General features: G+C 44.1%; 1 protein-coding gene across 3 annotated transcripts in view; it reads left to right on the top strand.

Moving 5' to 3' along the window:
- Positions 1 to 21,756, top strand: part of LOC126418472 (mitogen-activated protein kinase-binding protein 1) — a 912,885-nt gene that overhangs the window by 544,236 nt on the left and 346,893 nt on the right. Inside the window, exon 1 of one of the 3 annotated variants that reach the window (XM_050085247.1) lies at positions 4,478 to 4,541. The exons of the other annotated variants lie outside the window; for them this stretch is intronic. The gene's annotated coding sequence lies outside the window, so the exon portion shown is untranslated. Of the gene's footprint in view, positions 1 to 4,477; positions 4,542 to 21,756 lie in introns of those variants that run through there. 3 annotated transcript variants of the gene reach the window in all.

Below are 21,756 nucleotides of genomic sequence, written 5' to 3'. Positions count from 1 at the left end.
TCAACACAGGAAAGTCCACTGGACGTGACGGGATACCAATTCGGTTCTACACAGAGTACACGAAAGAACTTGCCCCCCTTCTAACAGCCGTGTACCGCAAGTCTCTAGAGAAACGGAAGGTTCCAAATGATTGGAAAAGAGCGCAGGTAGTCCCAGTCTTCAAGAAGGGTCGTCGAGCAGATGCGCAAAACTATAGACCTATATCTCTGACGTCGATCTGTTGTAGAATTTTGGAACATGTTTTTTCCTTGAGTATCATGTCGTTTTTGGAAACCCAGAATCTACTATGTAGGAATCAACATAGATTCCGGAATCAGCGATCGTGTGAGACCCAACTCGCTTTACTTGTTCATGAGACCCAGAAAATATTAGATACAGGGTCCCAGGTACATGCCATTTTCCTTGACTTCCGGAAGGCGTTCGATACAGTTCCACACTGTCGCCTGATAAACAAAGTAAGAGCCTACGGAATATCAGACCAGCTGTGTGGCTAGATTGAAGAGTTTTTAGCAAACAGAACACAGCATGTTGTTCTCAATGGAGAGACGTCTACAGACGTTAAAGTAACCTCTGGCATGCCACAGGGGATTGTTATGGGACCATTGCTTTTCACAATATATATAAATGACCTAGTAGATAGTGTCGGAAATTCCATGCGGCTTTTCGCGGATGATGCTGTAGTATACAGAGAAGGTGCAGCATTAGAAAATTGTGGCGAAATGCAGGAAGATCTGCAACGGATAAGCACTTGGTGCAGGGAGTGGCAACTGACCATTAACATAGACAAATGTAATGTATTGCGAATATATAGAAAGAAGGATCCTTTATTGTATGATTATATGGTAGCGGAACAAACACTGGTAGCAGTTACTTCTGTAAAATATCTGGGAGTATGCGTACGGAACGATTTGAAGTGGAATGATCATATAAAATTAATTGTTGGTAAGGCGGGTACCAGGTTGAGATTCAATGGGAGAGTCCTTAGAAAATGTAGTCCATCAACAAAGGAGGTGGCTTACAAAATACTCGTTCGACCTATACTTGAGTATTGCTCATCAGTGTGGGATCCGTACCAGATCGGTTTGACGGAGGAGATAGAGAAGATCCAAAGAAGAGCGGCGCGTTTCGTCACAGGGTTATTTGGTAACCGTGATAGCGTCACGGAGATGTTTAACAAACTCAAGTGGCAGACTCTGCAAGGGAGGCGCTCTGCATCGCGGTGTAGCTTGCTCGCCAGGTTTCGTGAGGGTGCGTTTCTGGATGATGTATCGAATATATTGCTTCCCCCTACTTATACCTCCCGAGGAGATCACGAATGTAAAATTAGAGAGATTCGAGCGCGCATGGAGGCTTTCAGACAGTCGTTCTTCCCGCGATCCACACGCGACTGGAACAGGAAAGGGAGGTAATGACAGTGGCACGTAAAGTACCCTCCGCCACACACCGTTGGGTGGCTTGCGGAGTATAAATGTAGATGTAGATAATACGGCTAAAAGCGGACATTGGTGCAGTAACTCTTGTTAAACTCCTCCTGAACAGGTCATGGGGACCCAACGCTACCGACTGGCCGCCGTGTCATCCTCAGAGCACGGGCGTCACTGGATGCCGATATGGAGGGGCATGTGGTCAGCACACCGCTCTCCAGCCGTATGTCAGTTTCCGAGATCGACCTTTAATATATTCGTGGCTAAATATCCAAACTTTTTAGCTCCTAGAATCGTGCTTCTTTTGAATTCTCCTGTGATTAGTTCTGACAGAAATAACGTTTTTAATACAAACCCACTGCGTCGCACTTATCCGCTCTTACTCATTAACCGAGAGACTGGAAAGGGATTTAAATCCCATCACGATCGTCCAAATATTGGTTTTTCGTTGTTTCCCTAAATCACCAGAGGCAAATACTGGGACATTTCCTTTTAAAAGTACGTGGCCGGTTTTCTTCCTTAACCTTCCGTGATACGAGCTTATGCTACTTCTCAGGGCCGACGGGACTGCAGGGTACGCGCATCGTTCTAACTGCTTCCTGTTAGGCACGGAGGCTCACACGGTGAACAACTGCCGACAGGTCTCGCTATAAGAACGAATTTTCTATAATTTTGTAGCGAGCGGGGTGACTCTACTGAACTTGACAATAGCAATGGCGATCCAATCGTCTTCCAGTCTGGTTTTCCTCTCTACCCATAAAATACTTGAGGGGGAATGTCAGGATACTTCCCTGAGAATGCCACAGTCACTTCCTTCCCTCTTTCATCGCCAAATAAGCTAGTGCTGCGATCTACCAAAGCATTTATGTCCCAAGTTTTGTTTAAGAACTTAACAAAAGCCTCTAAACGCTCCCAAAAATTGTCTTAGTTGTCAAATATTCCGCGGTTGGTATCTGAAATACTTACTCGGCTGTGTGTTTCGTCAGAACTTAATCATTTCAGTGCAATTAATCATGCACGTCAGAATGTTACGTTGAATATGTAAAACATTCTCGGTTTTCTTGCCGCGTCAATTCGGGATAAAATCTCGAGATTTCGACGATGGAGACTATCGTCAAAAGCTCGAGATTTTATCCGGAATTGACGCGGCAAGAAAACCGAGAATGTTTTACATATCAGTGGCGTCACGAAAGACTTCGTCCTCATGTTACGTTGAATGTCTTAGGTGTGCTAATTACGAGGAGAGAAATCACTTGCTTGTCGAAGACACCGGCGGATGGCAGCGAGGCTATTAGAAAGGCCTTCGCCGCAATTCTGCCAAAGAGCTACACTTTTAAGAACGATCACCACCATTGGTGAAAGTTGGCACAAGAGAAATGTCTGTAGAATGCTAAAAAGGAGAAAATGAGTAGAATAAGAAACGAGGCAACTCGAATCCATGTTTTGGGAAGCGAAAGCCTCTCAGGAAGATAGCAGTATTGCAGGGTTGCTGTAGTTTGCAAAGGTTGGGAAATAGTTCTAGGTCCTTTAGCTTATGTTTCTGACAAAACTGTAGATCATACGTGAGATCTATAACTCGAAACAACAATAAGCACGTTAAGATTTCGGCACAGATGACGAAAACAATTGCATGGTTATTTTTTTGTCTGTGTGGCTGCTTCCGATAAAATAGACAAATATCGCTCAAATTCCACGGTTTTACTTCAAATATCTGGACATTAGGAGAATTATCTGAATTATCTGTCGAAATTTGTGCTTGTTTGTAAATTGTGCAACTGTTAAGACAGCTGAAGCAAATTATACATCACTTCCATGTATGCGACCGTTAAGAAATTATTGTCTTTATTGGCTGTTAGATTTTCCACATTTCGCATACGACGTCATACAAAATTTATGAGTCCTCTTTGCATAAGAAAGCAAGCAAGTGTTTCCTTCGCGGTAACCGCAAGTAGAAGGAACTGCTTAAGTACATTGTCTGAATTTGTAGATTTTTCCGGATATCCCTAAGTCTGTGTAAAGATTGTTTTCACAATCAGCCTCTCTCCTCCGTTAACTGTTTTGCCATGGTTTGTGAAACACTATCTCCCTTTTCGTAATAAAACGTAGTTGGACTAACTAGAGGCATACCTGCACTACTGCTGTTAAGCATAACGTATAACCTTCCCTTTGAGCTGTCAGGTTGATGCCTCAATTACTTTTTCCATCTTATATGCTTATAATTTGTGAAAAAGACGTATGTTGTGTAGAGAGTAAAGTGATCCAGCTATAAAAAATATTAGTTTGATGTCCAGAAGGATACTTACATATCTTGTGTATTCGTCAGTGGCAATCGGAACAGTTGCCGTATTCATAAAAAACATCGATTGTAAATGGTGCAGAAAATAAAACAATTCTTACTGTAACAGGAATGGTAGAATATCTACAGAAAAAGGCGTAAATATGGCCTGGGGAACACTGAACAAAATTAGGACAGAAGAAATATGATGTATGAAGAAATACTGAAACCCATACATGTTCTCGTGGGCCTCGTCCTGAACTATGGTAGGTTACAGATACGAAAGCTACACTCCGAGGGAGTAAGTCAAACTCTCTTCGGCAGGCGTTCATATGAAATGCATTTTTACCAATATTTTTGCTGGGGAAGCTTTACGTTTTAGAGGACAAAACAAATAGTGTGAAAGAATCTGAAACAAATATGATACAAGATATACGTATCAATATTGCAAAGACGTGAAGAGGGTAACAGAAAAAAAACCACTATTTTGTGAAGGCAGTGACAATATTGAAGATGTGGAACATCTAACGAAAGGACTGCACCGAAAGGTAACCGGAGACTTTAAGATGGCTACCCTGAAGAGCAATCGCCATTCTCATACAAAAAGAAACTCAATGATAGCCTCGGACATGTTACCCACCTTGGGTTGTTGAGGTGACAGCCGTAAGCGGGAGCGCGTGGCGGTGCCATCTCACGGGCGAGGTTGGCAAGCGTGCGCGTCGCGTTGGCAGCCCTGCCAGCGCCAGGTGAGCGGCGTTCAGTTCAGTGAAAGTCCGGCCGCCGGGCGAAGCGGAGCTGCTGCCGCTGGATTGGACGTCACCGCCGCCAACACGATCTCTTCGGTGCGTGCTCGTGTGAAGTCTTACAAGCTGTGTGGTTTCTCATTTTTGTAAAGTGTCCGCAGTGATGTTTTGTGTACACTTGTCTGTAACAGCGGTGTTCCGAAGTCGGAGTGGTACCTCTGGCAGTGCCCTTCTTTTTGTGGAATCACGTAAAAACTTGCCATTTACTCCCATGGAGTGAGTGAATACGTTGTTGGGCTGCCACGAATTCACTAAATAGTTACTTCTACAGTGTTGCCATTTGGATCTTTACACGAAATAGCACCTTCCTCTGTCATCACATGCGTAGCAAGAAGTCTGTCACTTCCTGAATACAAAACGCATCACCTCGATAAAGTTTCCTTTAACCAGTTACAAACGAAATGGTGCGCATTTCTTCCTCATGTTAGCCCAGCCATTGTTCAGTTCTGCTGGTACTGTGGTAGCGTAGGAGCCGATCTGTGACTTATGACCATCACGTCACTGCTTCTGATAATGGTCTTCCTGCCCAACCATCACATAGTTACTCCCGTAATTTGCAGACGCCAGATGTGTCAGATTCATAGTTCATTCACTCTTCTTTACGTCATATAGCTCTTACATTCAACTCAGTTCCGTAAGAATGTGGAGCTAAAAAGACCTTAATATCCAAATGTGCCATCCTTTCTTTTAGATTTTGTATGAAGTAAGATCTGTGAAACGATAAATACGGTAATTTATAAATCTTTATTGTCTCATGCAAACAAGACGAGAGCACAACAAATAAACATCAGAGTCGTTATGTTATCGTTTCGTGACGCGAAGGCTTGAACATTTGCCTGCTGTTTAGAGCTATTAAAGTCAGCTGTGCTGCGTGTGGCTGATTATTCATCAGTTATATTATTGCTGGACAGTGTACTTGATTAACATTGGCTAGCAGGCCTTGCGACAGCTACTGGTTCAGCTCTTGCTCCTGAGACGCACTGTAAAGTTTCCTTAACGTTTCTTAAATCCACGAATCATCGCTGAGACAATGAGCACTGACGTAAAACCAGCGAGATCCAAAACCGCTACATCATAAGTAGTAGTACAGGCCAATAATATACATATTGAATGACTGGTCAAATACTTTCCTTGCTCTTATGTTCCTGTTGGTTCGCATCACGTGCAGTGACTGCTTACTGCGTATGTTACTAATATGCTTTTCGCTTTCTTAACCCTGAAGTTAATCTATTCGTGGTCTATCCATGTGCAACATAGCGAGACTTTCCGTCACATTAAACTTCCAGAGTTAGAAAATGTGTTCCTTGTACAGGACAAAAAACACAGGAAAAGGTAAAATCTTGCAGAGAATGTCGTCGAAGGAGATGTGCTTAGCCGTAGTACAGAATATTTGGTTCATTATAACGCTTCAAGAAATCCAGTACGTTGTCCGAATCGTTATACCACACTCACACTTGCGGCACTTTCATCAGACGTTGCTTTCTCCTACTTGCCGTCGTGGTATCTTGTCAGGAAAAGAAAATAATGTAGGAAACAGTGTGTTCAGCATTGAAGTGTTGTGGGATACTTTGCAATTAATAACGAAATTTCTTTAGGAATTAGCCGACATCAGGAACAGTGGGTAATGTTTCCCAAAAAAGTAGTGGTGATTTTTTTGCTATCCACTATTTCACTTCCGTGATTCCATGACGTAACAGCCCGAACACTGCATCAATGTTTAAATACAAGTGTTGATGGCCGGCCGCGGTGGTCTAGCGGTTCTAGGCGCTCAGTCCGGAACCGCGCGACTGCTACGGTCGCAGGTTCGAATCCTGCCTCGGGCATGGATGTGTGTGATGTCCTTAGGTTAGTTAGGTTTAAGTAGTTCTAAGTTCTAGGTGACTGATGACCACAGATGTTTAGTATTTTTAATCCGTTGACTACTTATTCACTTACAATATTGCTAATACAGTACGTTTAAGTGTAACTTCTTGACTCATTAAGTTGTAAGACAACAATGCCGTAAATTTATAGTCCGGTCCGTACTCATTCTACAGATTTCTTCTGTCCGTAATTGAGACCTCGCAACGTCTATTTCTGGCAATTTTTCTGTATATCACAATCTCAGTTTACGTATTCCTATCTGTCTGTATTAAATCGTTTCCCTTGTGACTTACAGCGTAGCTACGAAAACTGCCTTGCCGTCGACAGACTCGATCCTTCTGAAACTTGTTGGTGTTCAGACCAACTTTTGGGGTGGTGAATAGTTTTTAGCTGATCCAAATTCGTCGTGTAACATTAAAACGCTAGTGATTCATCATTATTATGATGTAAAAAAACACTAATGGCCGTTCTTCTGCTATTGCTTATTTCTTACGAACCTCATTCTTTTTCGGTTTATTTGACCAGTCAGGCATCAGGCCACTATCGTCACAAAAAATACAAGTTGGCTGATAAACCATAGCATCAAAACAAAATATGTTTGTAAGTTTCGTGGAGCGATAACTTTCCCTGTAACGTGGCTCTTTATTCTTAAACTTCACTTTATAACAAGATCGATTATGAAATCTGAAGTTCCTGCAAATTATAAAGAGGGGATTTTAAAATGCGGAATCTATCATGTTATGAAATGAAGTTCAACGTCGAAGTGCAGACGTAAAGGACTCATAGTTCAGCACCGCAAGCATCAAGAACTGGTCACTGTGATTTGATGCATAAAGCACGACTTTTCCACGAGTTACGTTTAGAAATTTGTGCAACAAATCCTTCCTACTGTCTGATGATGGGTCTAGATTTTAAACTACTTGCAGCAAAATACAAAACTATTGCAAAAATAACGCTTGTGGTTGCAGTTTTGTTCCTAAGTGACAGTTCTCACTTGTGTTATGGATAACATGTTCACGATGTAAAGGGCATCATAACAAACGCAAGGCGAAGTGTGTACGTAGTGATAGTATACGTGCTTTCGTCCTCTACTATGGTCTTCCTTCTGCAAATGTGTTAGCAGGAGCGGATGAAGGCTTTGGTTATGGCAGTTCATTATTTGGCCCTCCCTCTCCTCTCGCACACTTCTACACAGGAGCCTAAGTTTATATTAACAATAAAATAGACGAGAACAAAATGTCTTAATAGTACCCTGTTTACATCAGAGATTAGTATCACTGTAGCATAACTTCCAAGACACTGCATTGCAGAAAAATGCAGCATTTTAACAGCATTCGCCGGAAAATTTGTCAAATTCATGTCTTGCAACTGATTTAAGAACAATAATAGTAACTATCTCTGAAAATCTCGCAGTGCAGGCTTTCACTCCCGGTATGTGTGTCCTTGGTGATTTTTTTATTTTTTTACGGGTGTTAGGTCGTGGTCCAAAGGATAGTTATCTGTGTGACTTTTCGTCCCGTAATGCTGGAGACATCGTCAATGGCTACAAAGGCTGATGTAGCAGTTTCAAATTTAATAAGCGGTCGTATGACGTCCTGACCCAACAGTTGCTTGAATACGTATAACTAGTTGAGTTTTCTGAGCTAGTTCATGTTTGAAACTGCTGTGAGAGTCGTGATAGCCTCCAGCTATGTATCCAGCATTAGAAGGTACAGAAATGTTCCGTGGATCACAGCGTAATGCCTACGAAACAAACTTTATCAAAAACTCTCAAAACTGTTACATGAAATTTGACACGATATAAAAAACGAGTAGGTTACATCCAACATTAGAAGTATTGAAGCATGGACGGTGTATGCGCTTCGTTGAGATGAGGAGGTTGGTACAAGAGAGAAATTCGTGATGGGCTCTATCAGACCAATCAGAAGAAAGATTAAAAAAAACTGCTGCTTTTATCACAGGTCTTCAGGCTGTAGCTATGTGATCGTGTCAATGGGGGGATTGCTGTTTCTTCTACAGTTTCCGCGCCTTCGTCAGATTTTGTTCCTTTTTCTTGGTGCGAGCGTCTGCCCTTTTCTGTCTCGGTTTAAACCTCACGTGGTTGCCGGTTCTACGTATCGACCCACGGACCGTGTCGGCTTTGTTGTCTGCAGCAAGGATGGTCAGTCTGTGAATGGACGCCTTTAGCTGTCCTCCACGGGCGGCAGGACACAACCTACGTGGGCTAACAATTGACAAGCATCGTCTCTCAAACACAGCTTGTAATATTCTTTAGTTCGTTGCCATTTTCATATCTGAAGGGTGGGAATGTCAAATGTTCGCAGAGCCAAATCTCACATTTGTCAGGAGAATCAAAAAGAATTTTTGTTCATAAGATATTTGTATCCAAAAGACTGAGGTGGTGGTCTGGCCTCACAGAACAATGCTGCTCACCTCATCACAGCAAAAATGAGACAAATTAGAAAATGCATAACGTGTTAAGAACGTTCTAGATAGCGTACCAGGGGACTGAGTGGGTCTAAGTGTCAGTAAGAAAGTTTTTGATTCAAGTGTCATTAATACTGAGGCGTAGTTTTCGGGATAAGCAAGTCGAGGAAGTAGAGTCTACCTGAAAGACTTGCACCAGCCCAGCGAGCCACAAGAAATTCATTCATTCACTGCGTTTTATTCGCGATAATACAACCACAGAATTAAGGCAGTAATGTTTTAATTATTAGGAAAGTAGCCAACAAAAAGCACTTATCTTTTAATTTTTTACAAGAGAATAACAAATGTAATTCAGGAGAAAAAGGTAATTATTTCTGCATCTTACGCACCTCCGTTCGTGGAGTCAGATGTTACTGTAGAGCATCCTGCACTGTCGAGGAAAAAATGGCAATTTCATCAACAGGTTTTTCTTTATTGTAACTGGTAAACAAGGCTGGTCTTTCAAATTAATTATGGGACTGGCGTAGACCTACACCATCCATGGTCTTTCCTCTTTTGAATATACTGACATTTTTTTATTCTTCTATTTCGTAGTCAAAATTTTTAATAGGTATTCGAGATGGAGGAGCATGAGACTCCTTTCGTTGATCATACTGCTGTGGAGACCTTACATCAGGCATAACGAAAGTTCCTGCGTGACAACAGTGTTTCAGTAACATCTTCAAAATGAAGTCAGTCGTATGTAGTGGAATTACATAGAAAGTGTTGATAGCTTTAGCTGACTCAACAACCTTGTGTAAATAGTGCGGAACAAAGACCCTCCTTACCTTCCTCGTTTCTCTATAATTACAACATCTCTGTCGAAGCTCAGAAAGTTGTGTCCACTCACAAAAAATTGTGTGTTATCTCTTCAGACTATCCCAGGGGTATCAGGAACTTAACACATGTTGATGTGTTTGGCCTGCTCGTTTCTCCAACTTTGTTTAATATTTCTGTAACTGGAAATTATCTCCTTGGACTACAAAGATGTTTTACCGGCCGAGGCGGCGCAGTGGTGAGCACACTAAACACACTTTCGTGAGGACGACGGTTCAAACCCGCGTACGGCCATGCTGATTAAGGTTTTCCGTGATTTCCCTAAATAGCTTCAGACAAATGCCGGGATGGTTCCTTTGAAAAGGGCACGGCCGACCTCCTTCCCCTTCCCTCCCTAATGTGATGGGACCGTTGACCTCGCTGTTTGGTCCTCTCCCCCAAATCAACCAACCAACAAACCTGTTTTATTGATACAAACAAAAGCTCGCACCCGCTCTGCTTGTTACACAAACTGTGCATCAACCAAATGGAGGAGGCCGTGACGCGTGGCACGTGGAATTTTTCACATTACCTGTTTCAGCAAATAGTTGCCGTCTTTAAATGTGCTTAATGCGCTAAACAGCTTTGTGCTGATAAATAAATATAGCTAGGCAACTGAGCTCATTTAACATTTCATTGAGTGTACATACAGTAATATCGTCACACGAGAAAAGACAAATTAGAATATCGTCGTACGTTATTATAATAGGATAAATGAGAGGGGGGTTTTGTGGTCAGTGGTCAATAGGGAAGACTGGTATTTTAAAAAGTATTGCCAAGAACGCAAAGCTTTTAAAAATTTTAAAAGGTTTTTAAGAAAAGAGTGTTCCGCTGTTCATTTATTCTCAGGAGGTTAGCTGAGTTATAGGGAATTTGATTCATGGAAATGCTTTTAGTAAAATATGTATTGGAACCGTGACACCGCTCCTGCGTCCCTTGAACGCGGGGCTGTGTTTGCTGGCAGCAGCCGGCAGACCTTGACGCCGCACGCGCTCCCCTCTGCTGGCTGGATATCCGCGCACGTAAAACGCACGGTTGTGCAACTGGGGCGGGCACTGCTGCCGCTGCCGACTCCCCTCTGCTCGCTCCGCGTCCCCCCCCCCCCCCCTCCCCCTTCTCCCGCCCAAGCACCCGGGCCAGGCAGATGAATGGCGTCCCTGCCTGCGGATCCTTTCATCTGTGCTCTGTACTAGCGGAAACGAGACGAGGAGCTCGCCGGCGTGGCGCAGCGCACTGAAAGGAGGCGTGCTCCGGTCGTTTCGGCCGGGCTCTCCTCAACTTCTGCCAGCCAGATTGACTGCCAGCATTCGGACAGCGGAGCTCGAACTCGCCTCTCCCGGCCTTATCTCACTATGCTTTTTCGTGAAATCACGATCATTACCGAGCTCCTTCCCACGTTTTGCGAATTCTGTTTCAAATTAGCGCAAGGTGCAGTTTGTATTTGCCGTATCTTCGCATTTTTGTTCGTTGGTGTCCTTTTTAAGGGCTCCCACACACGAGCTCTCGTGTGTAGGCAAATCGCAGCGGTCGGTCGCTGATAGCATGGAAATACCAGGCGGTCTGCTGGGTCGCACGCGATTCATGCTAGGAATGTGTCTGCCACCCATTTCTGTATTTAATAAGCGTGGTTCTGCATTAATTTTTACAGTGATTAACGTTTTAAAGGTTGTGCTATAGAAGTAGAATTGGTATCAAGTTGGTAGCAGTAGCCGCGATAATATATAGCTCGAATTCTCACGTGAATCGGCAAGATGCTGAGAGTAATGAGGCTAATCAGCCGGGGCACTACGTCAGTACTGCGTGATATAAGTTGAGAATTTGGGTCTCACGGGAGGCGTGCTGGGGTAATGCGTACGGTTGTGATGACTACTATGTCCGAATAGCATAATGGTCAACGTATCTGCCTCGTAAGCAACAGACCCGTGTTCGAATCCCGGTCCGGCACAAAATTTTAAACTTGCCTCATTCATATAAATCAGAGACTCCTGGCAGCTAAGTCTTTTATTCCTTTCTGCCTTGAATCTGCATCTATACTCAAAACCACTGTAAAGTGCGTGGCAGAGGGTATGTCTTGCTGTACCAGTTATCAGGACTTTTTCCTGTTCCATTCACGCATGGAGTACGGTAACAATGAATCTGTACGTGCTGTAATTAATCCAACTGTGTCCTCAAAACCCCTATGGGAATGTTATGTAGGGGATTGTAGTATATTCCTAGATTCGTCTTTTGAAGTTGGTTCGTGAAACTTGGTTAGTGGATTTTCTAGGGATAGTTTCCGTCTATCTTAAAGAGTCTACCAGATCAGTTCTTGCAACATCTGTCACACACTTTCGGGGGTCTAACAAATCTGTGACCATTAGTGCTGCCATTCTCTGTATACGCTCAGTATTCCTCTGCTAGTCCTATTTGGTACGGGTCCCACACACTTGAGCAATAATCTAGAACACGTGGCAGGAGTGATTTGTAAGCAATATCCTTTGTAGACGGATGTCATTTTCCTCGTGTTCGACCAATAAACCCAAGTCTGGTACCTGCTTTACCCACTACTGAGCCGATGTGATCGTCCGACTTCATGTCCCTACTGTTACATTCAAGTATTTGTATGAGTTTACAGATTCTAACCACAAGTATTTGTATGAGTTTACAGATTCTAACCGTTACTCACTAACATACTATTCATAGGACAGTGGGATCCATATATAATAATTTTGAGATATTTGTGAAATAATTACTCGCATTATCAAAGTTTTTAACTTGTAAACAGAATTACATATGTGCAGTATGTAATGTTTAAATATAGAGGCCATTTTAATTTCAATATTGAGGGCAGATCTCTTATACAGCTACAGTCAGGTTCATTGTCATTTCATATTAACTATCCCTCCATCATACAATTTATAACAAGAGTCAGGTAGTCAGTAGTGCCGCCGTTGATATCATCTCCATAGACACATCGAAATTGCAAACAAATTCTGCATGTAGCTGCAGTTAAACTATTAGATTATTGAATAAAAAAGGAATTGAGGACTAAGAAACGTGAAACGGGTTGTATTACTGGATAAATGTAATCAACCCACTTGGCATCAGTAAAAAATGCAATATGTTCTGTACAGTAACTCAGTTCCCAAGAAAAGCGTTTCAAATAAAGGTTAATAACTTGTAACTGTTGTTTATTTTTTGCAAATATTCGTGGGGTACTGAAATCAACTGCAACTGCTACTAAATAGCAGTTCATTTTTCGAAGCAGAACTTCTGGACACAGTCGTGTTTGTAATATCGATTGAAATTGCGTGGCAGATCGTAGTGTGTATGGTGTCGAGGCGAGCGACCGATTGCAAGCGATATCGCATGCGACTGCTCGTAGGGATCCGACGTCCGTGCGTGATGCCGTTTAGAAAGGGAAAAAACGCAAAGCTGTGGTTAACCATAAGATTGGTTTCAATAACGCGGCGCTTCCCTAGGCTGTTTTAGGTTGTGTGCCCTTTACCTCCGACTTCTGTGAAATGTCTTACCCAACTACTTCGATCCACTGAGCAACGCGACATTTCCCACATTAACAAGGAATTTCAGAGGTAAAAGTAGTAGTAATCAGTTCAGTTCATATCAGACGCTAGGACTGATCGTGGATTAAATCCGTGACATTTGATTCAGCAGTCTGGTTCTTCTTATTTATAAACTTCAAATTAACACTCATTGCTCTACCAGCACCGAAAAGTCTAACCTTAGCTTTTTTGGGCAGTCCACATAAATTGGGAAACATTACTGTTTCTTTACAGCATATTCTTGGGAAGAATAGGTTCTCTCCGCCTCTTGAGGTATGTATGCCAAACCTAGAAACAGGTGACCTCAGCCTCGATGTTTTTTTATATGCAAGATATCACTCTCAGGCAAATATTACGTCCCACCTTAGGCATCGTGGCGTTTCTCTTATTTGGTGGGATTAAATGCTGTCTATTCCACAGTGCCGTTCGTGAGCGGTCGAATAAATCGAAAGTTCTGGCTCAGGAGTAACTTCCATTAAATATTAGCCCAATACTGAAAATCCCCGAATATGCGCAACGGATAGTTAACTTGAGTCCGCCTCCGTAGCTAAGTGGTCTGCGTGTCTGGCTGCAATGCAGAAGACCCGGGTTCGATTCCTGGTACTGCAAGGGATTTTTCCTCGATGGGAGGATTGTACGAGGTGCACAAAGCCTCGTGAGGCGTGTTAAGGAGCCACTCGAGTGAGAAGTAGCGACTGCAAGACCACGAACGCCGACAACGACGGGAAGGACGGTGTGCTGACCCGATGCCCCTCCATACCACACCCTAAAGCACAGGACGACACGGCGGTTGGTCCGTACCCTTCGGTCCGTCCATAGCCAGAAAGGTGGAGCTTTGATAATTGACTAAACTGTCTGTTTATGGCCCCAAATATGCATATGAATGCCTGTTAAATGAAGTTCTTCCCGACGTAAAAGTTTAAAGTCCAGTGAATCTGTATATCTTCCACAGAGAAGTTATATTGCATAAATTTCACGTAATATTCTTATGATCACTCAAAACCGTGCCCTGCATCCAATAAATTTAAAATCCACAGAGTTCATTCCTGTAAGGTGGCCTAACGCAACCAATTTCATTGCGTCTATCTGGTACTTACACACTGTAAAGTCTGGCGTTTTACACAGTTTAACTATAAACTGCGCTTGCCTCGGAGCGTTGCTCGCGCACGCTGCTGCGGCCAGGTACTTCTTTCCTGAGCGAGTCGTATTACTGCATGGCGGCATGTAGCTTTACTGAAAAATTTATCAGAAAGTTTAATATAAGATTTATGCACCACTACTAACGTAATTCTGTCTTTCTGCATCATTTTCCCACATCGCCCTAGCCTTATTACGCAGAGGAAATAAAAAACATGCAAATGGACGACCGATATATGAGGTGTGATTGGTAAGTTTTAAGAATGGGCATGTACACTCCTGGAAATTGAAATAAGAACACCGTGAATTCATTGTCCCAGGAAGGGGAAACTTTATTGACACATTCCTGGGGTCAGATACATCACATGATCACACTGACAGAACCACAGGCACATAGACACAGGCAACAGAGCATGCACAATGTCGGCACTAGTACAGTGTATATCCACCTTTCGCAGCAATGCAGGCTGCTATTCTCCCATGGAGACGATCGTAGAGATGCTGGATGTAGTCCTGTGGAACGGCTTGCCATGCCATTTCCACCTGGCGCCTCAGTTGGACCAGCGTTCGTGCTGGACGTGCAGACCGCGTGAGACGACGCTTCATCCAGTCCCAAACATGCTCAATGGGGGACAGATCCGGAGATCTTGCTGGCCAGGGTAGTTGACTTACACCTTCTAGAGCACGTTGGGTGGCACGGGATACATGCGGACGTGCATTGTCCTGTTGGAACAGCAAGTTCCCTTGCCGGTCTAGGAATGGTAGAACGATGGGTTCGATGACGGTTTGGATGTACCGTGCACTATTCAGTGTCCCCTCGACGATCACCAGTGGTGTACGGCCAGTGTAGGAGATCGCTCCCCACACCATGATGCCGGGTGTTGGCCCTGTGTGCCTCGGTCGTATGCAGTCCTGATTGTGGCGCTCACCTGCACGGCGCCAAACACGCATACGACCATCATTGGCACCAAGGCAGAAGCGACTCTCATCGCTGAAGACGACACGTCTCCATTCGTCCCTCCATTCACGCCTGTCGCGACACCACTGGAGGCGGGCTGCACGATGTTGGGGCGTGAGCGGAAGACGGCCTAACGGTGTGCGGGACCGTAGCCCAGCTTCATGGAGACGGTTGCGAATGGTCCTCGCCGATACCCCAGGAGCAACAGTGTCCCTAATTTGCTGGGAAGTGGCGGTGCGGTCCCCTACGGCACTGCGTAGGATCCTACGGTCTTGGCGTGCATCCGTGCGTCGCTGCGGTCCGGTCCCAGGTCGACGGGCACGTGAACCTTCCGCCGACCACTGGCGACAACATCGATGTACTGTGGAGACCTCACGCCCCACGTGTTGAGCAATTCGGCGATACGTCCACCCGGCCTCCCGCATGCCCACTATACGCCCTCGCTCAAAGTCCGTCAACTGCACATACGGTTCACGTCCACGCTGTCGCGGCATGCTACCAGTGTTAAAGACTGCGATGGAGCTCCGTATGCCACGGCAAACTGGCTGACACTGACGGCGGCGGTGCACAAATGCTGCGCAGCTAGCGCCATTCGACGGCCAACACCGCGGTTCCTGGTGTGCGTGTGATCATTGCTTGTACAGCCCTCTCGCAGTGTCCGGAGCAAGTATGGTGGGTCTGACCCACCGGTGTCAATGTGTTCTTTTTTCCATTTCCAGGAGTGTAATTGTACAATGGTGGTACTTACATGCTACTGTGATGCATCGCCTTCAAAATAGCCCCCTTCTGACTGAACACACCGACTCCAACGATGTTTCCACTTTTGGAAACATTCCTGGAATTTTTTTTTCTGAAATGTGTTAAGGACGCTCTGCGTATTTGCCTGGATGCCTTCAATCGAGTCAAATCACTTCCCTTTCAGTGAAAATTTCAGTGTAGGAAATAGGTAGAAGTCCGTAGGGGAATGTGGCGGTTGTGAAAGCACAGTAATTTTGAATTTGGTCAAAAATTCAACGATGGCGAAGGCACGGTGAGCAGGAGCATTGTCATGGTTTAGCACCCAACTCTTGTCTTTCCACAATGAAGGCCATTTCTTCCGCACCTTTTCGTGAAAAACGCTCAAGGACACATTTGTAATATTCCTGGTTAAAAGTGTGTGTGTGTGTGTGTGTGTGTGTGTGTGTGTGTGTGTGTGTGTGTGTGTGTCGTGCACTAATAAAACAGGTTGAACATCGCTTGCGTAAGACGCTAGTGGCCTCATTTGTGTCTACGTGTGAAATTATCAGTTTATCTCCACGGGCTGATCCAACGGCTGGCGCTCAGACGCCAGTCCGTCATGGCAGTGTTTCGTGTGATTCTCACTTCCGCCGATGTTTTGTGGACTTAAGGCGTACAAAGTAGCAATACCCTTCGGACGTGCTCTTTAAATGTTCATACTTCAATTATCGGTTCGATAAATTCGTTAATAGGTCGTCAGCTATGAAAACATCGCATCCAAATACGTAATTTCGTGTGAAAACATTAAGTCTTGTTAACGATAATGCTCTTCACTTCGCTTTGCTGTTCTGCATAATTAGCAAGTGTCACCTACCATTGCATTCTCATAGCGCTACTTGGACCTAGCCACACAATTTTCCTCTCGCCAAGTGTACGGCTTTCATTACATTGTGACCTTTGCGAGACACCCTTTGTCGATGAACATTATTTGAAGCCATATCCAGTACCGTCATGTGTCAGTTCTTATTTGTGAATGAACAGCTAAAGAAACCTTTCCTTGCCAATGCGGTGTTCATACGTAGTTGACCTCTTTTTGTGTTAGATTCTGGTCACTACTACCCCATCCCCAATATCTCTCTCTCTCTCTCTCTCTCTCTCTCTCTCTCTCTCTCTCTCTCTCTCTCACTCATTTGTGTGTATGCGTGCGTGTTTTAACTCATTTTTAAGACAGACAGCCGTTATACCATCAAAGTGAGTTGCCACTCGACTTTCGTGATTTACAGCAAAGGTAGAATATCTCTGTAATGTTGTGGGGACGTAGCTAAACCGGGATTGGGACCAACGTCTGTTGGACAGTGGGTCAGTAATTGCGTTGCTTCGCCCTGTCGTACTTCGTGGGTCTGTAACATACTGTGACCAGAGTCGTTGCTCATTTAGATCTTTTTATAGAAACAAGTAGCTTAGCTTTCGCGTAATTAGACTGCTGTAAATCATCGACTGCGCGTGCACTTAGGAGCTCCCTAGTTGTTGCGAGTCATGTAAGCGTGCTGGTTCCGGCTAGGGCTTAGAAATGCCGCTCACCGCAAGCATAGTGAGACATGCGAGGGATCGTTACCTATTCTTTAGGCGTACCCTCAGTAGTGTCTGTTGGCATCAAAAAGCCTTTGGGACCAAGCTTTATCGTTACTTCGACAGCGCTTTAGTTCTGAATTGTTGGAAGAATTGCTTAGATCGCGTGTAGCATCGTATTGTACATTTTGGAAGCATATGCACTATCTGATCAAAAGTGTCCGTACATTTAACAGTGGACATGAATTGAGGATGCACTCACCCTTCGTCTTTACGGCGGTTGGAGCTCTACTGGTTCACCTTCAGTTAAGTATCTAAAGGTCTATGGAGCAATGGCAGTCCATTCTTCCCCAAAAGCCGAAAAAGGAGAAGGTTGAGGTGTTGAACGCGTCTGGGGCGAAGTCAACGTTCTGACTTATCACAGAAGTGTTCCACTGGGTTCAGAACTCAGCTGTGGGTAGGTTAGTCCATTTCTGGAATGTTACTGTCCGCGTACAGTTGCCTCGCAGATGCTGGTTTATGACGGAGTACATTTTCAGGCTAATACAATCGTCGTCTCCGAACACTACCTTTACTGCATTCAGTTCACAATGCTGTAACGCGTTGTAGATGGGACCTGAAGCGCTGATGGAGGTGTGGGACCATAATAACAGTAACTACGAAAGTGAAAAAAAATGCTGGTAAGTCGCACCAGTAATACAGATCCAGACGATACTGAATTCCCATAGTGTGCTCATGACTCGTTTCAGGCGTAGTCCCATCATCAGACAACTTGGCAACAATTTTCTTCAAAATTGTGCACCATTAATGTCATTTGAGATTTATATAATGTCATTTCTTTGGAAATGCTGTATTGTATATCGTTATTTGCACTTCCATTCATTATTTGTTGCCAGGTCATCTCACGAGGTGCTGTGCCCGAAACGCATCATGAGCACTGTAAAGAATTCAATACCATCTGAATCTGTATTACTTACTTTTACCATCATTTTTAAGTAAATCTTCATATTACTGTAACAAGTGTCCACGGCCGTTCGGATTGAAAAAATAAGGAAACCACGTTCTAACCATGAGAAACACACCATACCGTAACATTTCCTCCATACTGCACTAGTGGCACTGCACATTATGACATGTAACGTTCTCCAACTATTCCCCAAACTCAACCTCTTCCATAGGATTCCTACAAACTAATCGTGATTCATCGCTTCAAATCACTCGTTACCAGTCATCCACTGACAACTGACGTCGCTCGAGCGTCGCTTAGCATTGACTACAGAAATGCAGCTTATGAGGAATTGCTTGACCATTGTGCCCTTTCTTTTTCACTCACTAGCCACAGTAATTGGCCTAGCCGGACTGCTGATAGCACATCACCCTCCTCAGCGCTCGATGGTTTCTGCCCGTCAGTGCGTGAGGTGTTGGTGTAAATGTGGTAAGCCCTTCGCGTTTTCACTTCACCTCACTTCACTTCACTGTCTGTCGAGTTGGGCAGCTTTAGATTGATTGAAATGTCCACGAGGGATTTGTTACTCATGTGGCATCCAAAGTCTAGTCCTGACCGACCCGTTCTATTGTTACTGCTGCTCTGCTGACAACACACTTCCCTACTGGCGGTTCCACCTCTCGTGAGAGCTAGCGATCAGTTGCACGGTTCAAAGGGGTGCCGGGAATATTTGGACCAGATATACTCTGGCGGCTGCAAGAGTAACCCGCCAATTTCTATGAGGTATATGGATGGTACATCGTACAAATTTTATATTGTTTCGTGACGTAGCGTTTATACTGCTTATGCAAATTGACAGGCTACTCTTACAGCCAAGTACTTACAACTACATCTCAAGATGGTTCGATGGAACCTAAACATGCCTAAACATTAGAAATACATGCAATGTTCTTCTGTTTCCTGACCTTCATCCCGCATTTTACAGGCCCGGCATGTCTGTTATTGGATTTGATAATGTTAATTATAGAAGATGGCCGGGCGTCCTTTATCTCGCCATATAAATACATAAAATCTAAACGAGCAATAAAATTTGTTGTACATATATTGCTTGCAGATCGTCTCCAAAATAAGCATAGCTTCTCAAATACTCGTTTTGATGTCCAATTCTGCAAACAGTTAAATCCTTCCTTTTAACTGCTGAGGCATACAGAACAGCGCTGGGGGTATTAAATCTACTGCATGCGCCATTGATGCGCAGCTGGTGATGGGTCTCGTGTAAAATCCTTTTAGTTGCTTCTGTCGTAAACTATGCTCAGAATTCTGTAATTATAAAGAACTCATTAATCCGTTACAAATCTGTATCTGTAAGAACTAACGATCATCAGCCTTGCTATTATTTGATTTCTGGGCTCTGAAGCAGAGCGTTGATTAAATAACGGTCCAAATAGTTCAAATGGCTCTGAGCACTATGGGACCTAACATCCGAGGTCACCAGTCCCCTAGAACTTAGAACTACTTAAACCTAACTAATCTAAGGACATCACACACGTCCATGCCCGAGGCAGGATTCGAACCTGCGACGCAGCGGTCGCGCGGTTCGAGACTGAAGCGCCTAGAACCTCTCGGCCACAGCTATTGGCAAATAACGATTCTCCACAAGGGTTAACAGTAGATGTTCTGGGCCGTAGTGATCCTACGACCGTGGAACTAGCTCGCCAAGTTCCAGATCTTACCGTGGAATACACACTAATCGTCGCCAGTTGTCTGCCTAACGATTTATACCAGAAAGATACTAGCACCAACCGGATATCGAAGCCACAACCTTTGGATTCTTTCTCGAATATGTAAAGTTTCATATGTGTCTTAAAGCTTCACAATGCCTGGGATCTGGTAACTGTTAAAATGACGCACCTGTGTACTATACGGAGTAGCTAAGAACTTGGATTACTTCTTCTTTAAGTCACAGCAACGACGATGTAGGAGGACATGTTTTGAGACGACTTGTTTTCAGGGTGATGGCAAGGGGTCACGTTAAAAAAACCGACTCGATGTCGTATTTATGACCTCCTGGAGCTTTAAAACAATAAAAGGTACGTGAGCGGTCATTTTTGATTGCAGAGAACGCATTACGAAATAATACGTAACCATAAAATGTGGCCTTTTCGCAGTGACACCAGCGACTCTGACACGCATTACATCAAAATGCAACCCTGCCACTGTCGTGGCTACTACAGACAGATAACGCGCGCTATCCTGGGCGCCACTGCTTCCGCATTACATATTCGGTCAACTTTGCATCGCGGTATGAATATTTGTGTGCGAAGATGTCGACTCTAGTTTGTCTTGGGAACTGTGTCCTAAACGTGGGGAGCTGCATGAGACGACGCCTGCCATGACTACGTCTGAGATACGACGTGGAGAGATGAACCAGTAGAAGTGTCGGTAGTTTATAAGAAAATTATCCAGAAATTAGAAAGCAAGATTTCATAAGAAAATGGTTTTTTCTCTGATTTCACCGAGCGAGGTGCCGCAATGGCTAAACACTGGACCCCCATTTGGGAGGGTAACGGTTCAAATCCCCGTCCGGCCATTCACTTTTAAGTTTTCCATGATTTCCGTAAATCGCTCTACGCAGATGCCAGGACAGATCCTTTGAAAAGGACACAAGCGATTTCTTTCCCAATCCTTCCGTAATCCGAGCTTGTGTTCTGTCTCTAATGACCTCGCTATCGACGGGGTGCTAAAACTCTAAACCTCCTTCCTTCCTTTTGCTACAGACCACGAGACCTGAGATTCCGTCCTATTGTGGCAGCAAAATGAATTTATAATCGCCATGTTAATAACAAGTCTCAGCAATTGGGCTTTAATCTGAAAGAGTGAACAATGCGATTTTCTGGATTGCCTTGCCACGAGCGGTCAAAGTGCGGAAGCTAATCACACAAAGAACTGATGTACGGCATCCGCCTAAAAAGAAATTCAGAAGTACAATTTGACGAGGAAGAATAATGGTAGCTATTTTTTCAGAACAAAAAGAGTAGATGATGTAATTTTTTAATTCAGTGAGAGGCTCTCAGAGCTGTTTCGTATTATCCAAAACAATATGCTCTGTTTGCTGCTACGGAGAATCCGTTTCTCTCACAACGACCGTTGACTCGTCTCACCTTACACACGATTGTTGCTATCACGGGAGTTGTTTTCACGCGATCGTTGTGTTTTTGTATCACTTAGAGTTCTCTCTCT

The sequence above is a fragment of the Schistocerca serialis genome, chromosome 9 (genome assembly GCF_023864345.2).
Source record: "Schistocerca serialis cubense isolate TAMUIC-IGC-003099 chromosome 9, iqSchSeri2.2, whole genome shotgun sequence".
Classification (NCBI taxonomy): Eukaryota; Metazoa; Arthropoda; class Insecta; order Orthoptera; family Acrididae; genus Schistocerca; species Schistocerca serialis.
Note: the sequence above shows the minus strand (reverse complement) of the source record. Positions and strands in the feature narration are given on the sequence as shown.